At 40.8% G+C, this 5,898-nt stretch overlaps 1 non-coding gene across 1 annotated transcript; it reads right to left on the bottom strand.

The window, feature by feature from the left end:
• Positions 1–5,512: 5,512 nt before the first annotated feature.
• On the bottom strand, positions 5,513–5,631 carry LOC139328134 (5S ribosomal RNA). The gene has a single exon (XR_011601725.1). It is a non-coding gene; the product is annotated as a 5S ribosomal RNA (ribosomal RNA).
• Between the last annotated feature and the right edge of the window lie 267 nt (positions 5,632–5,898).

Genomic DNA, 5,898 nt, shown 5'->3' on the forward strand with positions numbered 1-5,898 from the left:
CTTTGTTCCAATATGAACAATAAAATCTTTCTCATTGGAGAGGTCACTGCATTTACATAACTCGCATTTAAAAGTTACTGAATTGGAAGTTTTCTGTGTAACCTGAGATGAATGAGCTTTATAGACATGAGTATTGAGTCCACTCCATGTCTTGAATGTGCAAGGACACTTTACATATATACACTGAAAATGTTGTCTTCTTCCATAATGATGATATAGTTTATAATGTTTAAGTAATTTGTACCTACTACTCTCTCTAGCGTCACAATGCCTGCACTGCCACATACATGTCACTGAAAGAAAAGAATTCAAAAACATTAGTATATGATATATAACTAGACAATTTCCCCCTGGGAAATTTTGAAAGGGCCACGGGGGCTACCGCCGGACAATGCCAACAGCTAATGCTAAGCTAACATTAGCATGTCAAATAACACGTTAAAAACATCTGAACCATAATCAGAATGCCTTGAACAATCATTTTAGCCGAGGTTAGCATGTTAGCATTAGCATGCTAACATTAGCATGTCAAATTAGCATGCATTAGCATGTTAGCACAACAACCCGACATCAAAAGTCAAACCTCTATGCACCAACAAGTTCATAGGACCTCATGTTAGCATTAGCATGTTAGCATTGTGGCTAATGCTAACAGGCCAACATCACTCATTACCTCACTAACACTTACAACTCACCAGTAATAGGCTAGGCTGTGGCTCATTGTCAAGCCACTGCATAGCTGCTGCTGAAGCTACATATGTGGGAGAGGAGTGTTCAGAGAAGTACTGAGGCTCAAAGGTTGCCATGGAAACTTGAGGTGGCCTGATCAATGATGTCACCCACTCAGACACAGGTGCAGACACACATGCATTGTATTGGAGGCAATGAGGAGCAGAGACAGAAACGTCTGAATTTAGCCTCTGCGCACCCCTCGAACAAATGCTTCTCACGCGAAGACCGAAAGTCCTATTGCCGAAATTTCTTCACCATCAGAGCTACAAGGCTTTGCTCTACACACACACACACACACACACACACACACACACACACACACACACACCCAATGTCAATCGGGCTGCTGATCGACTGTCTGGTATTATGGGCTGGTCAGACCAATATTTCAAATAAATTTAAAAAAGTGGCCGACTATCGGCCCAACTAGCATGTCGGCCCACCGGGAAAATGCCCGCTATGCCAGATGGTCAGTCCGTCCCTGGCTAAGACGCTACATTAATGATCCATTAATGTCAGGAAGCACGGAACAAATCGCGTCTAAGACGCAACATTTAATTGTCAAAGGACGATTCTGTATTTTACGGGACAGGTGGCAACCCTACCTATAATTGAGCTTGAATTTGAATTTCTCCATAACAATTTGACGATAAAACAACAATAAATATCCTAAATAAAATAGGCCTAAATCTATAAAAGATCGATCATCAATTAAGCATGAAATCTTTTTTTTTTCTGTAATCTGCTGCTTTGGCTTTGATCTCTTTGAAGATGTGGTACTCGGAATGTTGTGAGGTCACAACATTCCACGCACCGGCTTTAAAAGCAGAGACAAACCCAGTTTAGTTATTATTAGTTTCAGCATTTCAACGGTGAATGGTGTACTTTTTGATGGTGGCAGACGACGAGCACGGATCAGTGTTGGGTCTCCAATCAACAACTTGGTGAGTAGTGAGGAGAAGTTTGGAAAGATTCAGGCTGGCTGTTTACCCATCTCCAGTTTTTATGCTAAGCTAAGCTAAGCTAATCTAATCGGCTGCATACCCAAATGCCACATAGGTCAAACTATTGTAATTGCGTTTCAGTCATGGGTTTTGATTCATATTGGAAATGAGATGCTATTTTGTATAGATACAAATTATTGCAAGGGGTTTGATTTGTAAGTGTAAACAATAAATGGGCCTCAAAGGTCAATTGGTCAATTTCAGGCCGTGTTCAGAGCTGGGTCAGAAGGTCAAATGTAGTCCTTATTATTTTACCTGTGTCATGGGTTAGCAAGGTCTGATTAACTTGAGCAATACCTCATCTTAAAGCTTAGATTTTCTTCTTTCAAACAAGTGGAAGCTTTCTATTCTAGCACAAACTGCCAGTTGGCAATTAAATATTTAGTTTGGTCAATTTCAGGCCCCTTTCAGAGCTGGGTCAGAAGGTCAAATGTAGTCCGTATTATTTCACCTGTGTCATGGGTTAGCAAGGTCTGATTAACTTGAGTAATACCTCATCTTAAAGCTTAGATTGTCTTCTTTCAAACAAGTATAAGCTTTCCATTCTAGCACAAACTGCCAGTTAGTAGTGGAATATTTAGTTTGGTCAATTTCAGGCCGCGTTCAGAACTGGGTCAGAAGGTCAAATGTAAGCTTTAAAATGAGGTCTGTCTTATTTCACCTGTGCCATGGGTTAGCAAGATCTGATTGACTTGAGTAATACCTCATTTTAAAGCTTAGATTTTCTTCTTTCAAACAAGTATAAGCTTTCCATTCTAGCACAAACTGTCACTTAGTAATTAAATATTTAGTTTGGTCAATTTCAGGCCGCGTTCAGAACTGGGTCAGAAGGTCAAATGTAAGCTTTAAAATGAGGTCTGTCTTATTTCACCTGTGCCATGGGTTTGCAAGGTCTGATTAACTTGAGTAATGGCTCATCTTAAAGCTTAGATTCTCTTCTTTCAAACAAGTATAAGCTTTCCATTCTAGCATAAACTGCCAGTTAGTAGTGGAATAATTAGTTTGGTCAATTTCAGGCCGCGTTCAGAGCTGGGTCAGAAGGTTAAATGTAGTCCGTATTATTTCACCTCTGCCATGGGTTAGCAAGGTGTGATTAACTTGAGTAATACCTCATCTTAAAGCTTAGATTGTCTTCTTTCAAACAAGTATAAGCTTTCCATTCTAGCACAAACTGCCAGGTGGCAATTAAATATTTAGTTTGGGCAATTTCAGGCAGCGTTCAGAGCTGGGTCAGAAGGTCAAATGTAGTCCGTATTAATTCACCTGTGTCATGGGTTAGCAAGGTCTGATTAACTTGAGTAATACCTCATCTTAAAGCTTAGATTTTCTTCTTTCAAACAAGTATAAGCTTTCCATTCTAGCACAAACTGCCAATTAGTAGTGGAATATTTAGTTTGGTCAATTTCAGGCCGCGTTCAGAGCTGGGTCAGAAGGTCAAATCTAAGCTTTAAAATGAGGTCTGTATTATTTCACCTGTGTCATGGGTTAGCAAGATCTGATTGACTTGAGTAATACCTCATCTTAAAGCTTAGATTTTCTTCTTTCAAACAAGTATAAGCTTTCCATTCTAGCACAAACTGCCAGGTGGCAATTAAATATTTAGTTTGGTCAATTTCAGGCCGCGTTCAGAGCTGGGTCAGAAGGTCAAATGTAGTCCGTATTATTTCACCTGTGCCATGGGTTAGCAAGGTCTGATTGACTTGAGTAATACCTCATCTTAAAGCTTAGATTCTCTTCTTTCAAACAAGTATAAGCTTTCCATTCTAGCACAAACTGCCAGTTAGTAGTGGAATATTTAGTTTGGTCAATTTCAGGCCGTGTTCAGAGCTGGGTCAGAAGGTCAAATGTAGTCCGTATTATTTCACCTGTGCCATGGGTTAGCAAGGTCTGATTAACTTGAGTAATACCTCATCTTAAAGCTTAGATTTTCTTCTTTCAAACAAGTGTAAGCTTTCCATTCTACCACAAACTGCCAGTTGGCAATTAAATATTTAGTTTGGTCAATTTCAGGCCGCGTTCAGAGCTGGGTCAGAAGGTCAAATCTAAGCTTTAAAATGAGGTCCGTATTATTTCACCTGTGCCATGGGTTTGCAAGGTCTGATTAACTTGAGTAATACCTCATCTTAAAGCTTAGATTTTCTTCTTTCAAACAAGTGTAAGCTTTCCATTCTAGCACAAACTGCCAGTTGGCAATTAAATATTTAGTTTGGTCAATTTCAGGCCGCGTTCAGAGCTGGGTCAGAAGGTCAAATCTAAGCTTTAAAATGAGGTCTGCATTATTTCACCTGTGCCATGGGTTAGCAAGATCTGATTGACTTGAGTAATACCTCATCTTAAAGCTTAGATTCTCTTCTTTCAAACAAGTATAAGCTTTCCATTCTAGCACAAACTGCCAGTTAGTAGTGGAATATTTAGTTTAGCAATTTCAGGCCGTGTTCAGAGCTGGGTCAGAAGGTCAAATGTAGTCCTTATTATTTCACCTGTGTCATGGGTTAGCAAGGTCTGATTAACTTGAGTAACACCTCATTTTAAAGCTTAGATTCTCTTCTTTCAAACAAGTATAAGCTTTCCATTCTAGCACAAACTAACAGATGGCAATTAAATATTTAGTTTGGTCAATTTCAGGCCGCGTTCAGAGCTGGGTCAGAAGGTCAAATGTAGTCCGTATTATTTCACCTGTGTCATGGGTTTGCAAGGTCTGATTAACTTGAGTAATACCTCATCTTAAAGCTTAGATTTTCTTCTTTCAAACAAGTGTAAGCTTTCCATTCTAGCACAAACTGCCAGTTGGCAATTAAATATTTAGTTTGGTCAATTTCAGGCCGCGTTCAGAGCTGGGTCAGAAGGTCAAATCTAAGCTTTAAAATGAGGTCTGCATTATTTCACCTGTGCCATGGGTTAGCAAGGTCTGATTAACTTGAGTAATACCTCATCTTAAAGCTTAGATTCTCTTCTTTCAAACAAGTATAAGCTTTCCATTCTAGCACAAACTGCCAGTTAGTAGTGGAATATTTAGTTTGGTCAATTTCAGGCCGCGTTCAGAGCTGGGTCAGAAGGTCAAATCTAAGCTTTAAAATGAGGTCCGTATTATTTCACCTGTGCCATGGGTTAGCAAGGTCTGATTAACTTGAGTAATACCTCATCTTAAAGCTTAGATTCTCTTCTTTCAAACAAGTATAAGCTTTCCATTCTAGCACAAACTGCCAGGTGGTTATACATGTTCCCTCGCTATGTACACTCTGGGGTGTGAGGGCTCGCTCCTTTCACGTCTTTCCAAATGTCGAGGCCGCTTTTACTCTTCACTCCAACAAATCTGATTTCCAACGGAGACAAGTCAATCAATGGATATACTTTTCTTTGCACACACGGGCCTGATGGAGCAAAGTTCAATGTGCCCCCTAACCAACAGCTTACACGTGCTTCTTTCGGAGAAATTTGTTATCACCAGCATGAGCCATCCTTGCCAAGGCAATATTATTTGTCATAGTCTTTTTGTATGATATCACGTAGACACATATGTTGTTGATTTCCTTTTTTATGCTGTTTTATTGTCTGTTGGGATGCGTGGATTCACCTCTGCCCTTCTTGAGGAGGATACAGAGAGCTCTTATTACCGACGACATACTGCGCTTCTTTTCTGCTCCTGTTCTGCGGGAGCAGCCTCTCATGGTTTCACTTGTGTGTTGCAAGCCCCCTGTTCCGTGGTGCTACTTTCTTCTCAGTGTGGACGGCCATTGCACCGAAGTCGAGAAGAAAAGGCTTACAGCACCAGAAAAGGCTTACAGCACCTGGTATTCCCAGGCGGTCTCCCATCCAAGTACTAACCAGGCCCGACCCTGCTTAGCTTCCGAGATCGGACGAGATCGGGCGTTGTCAGGCTGGTATGGCCGTAAGCCACAAAGGCTGATGAGCACAAGCTTTTTATACATGTGCCCTCGCTATGTACACTCTGGGGTGTGAGGGCTCGCTCCTTTCACGTCTTTCCAAATGTCGAGGCCGCTTTTATTCTTCACTCCAACAAATCTGATTTCCAACGGAGACAAGTCAATCAATGGATATACTTTTCTTTGCACACACGGGCCTGATGGAGCAAAGTTCAATGTGCCCCCTAACCAACAGCTTACACGTGCTTCTTTCGGAGAAATTTGTTATCACCAGCATG

This window comes from Chaetodon trifascialis (genome assembly GCF_039877785.1).
Source record: "Chaetodon trifascialis isolate fChaTrf1 chromosome 24 unlocalized genomic scaffold, fChaTrf1.hap1 SUPER_24_unloc_1, whole genome shotgun sequence".
Taxonomy (NCBI): Eukaryota; Metazoa; Chordata; class Actinopteri; order Chaetodontiformes; family Chaetodontidae; genus Chaetodon; species Chaetodon trifascialis.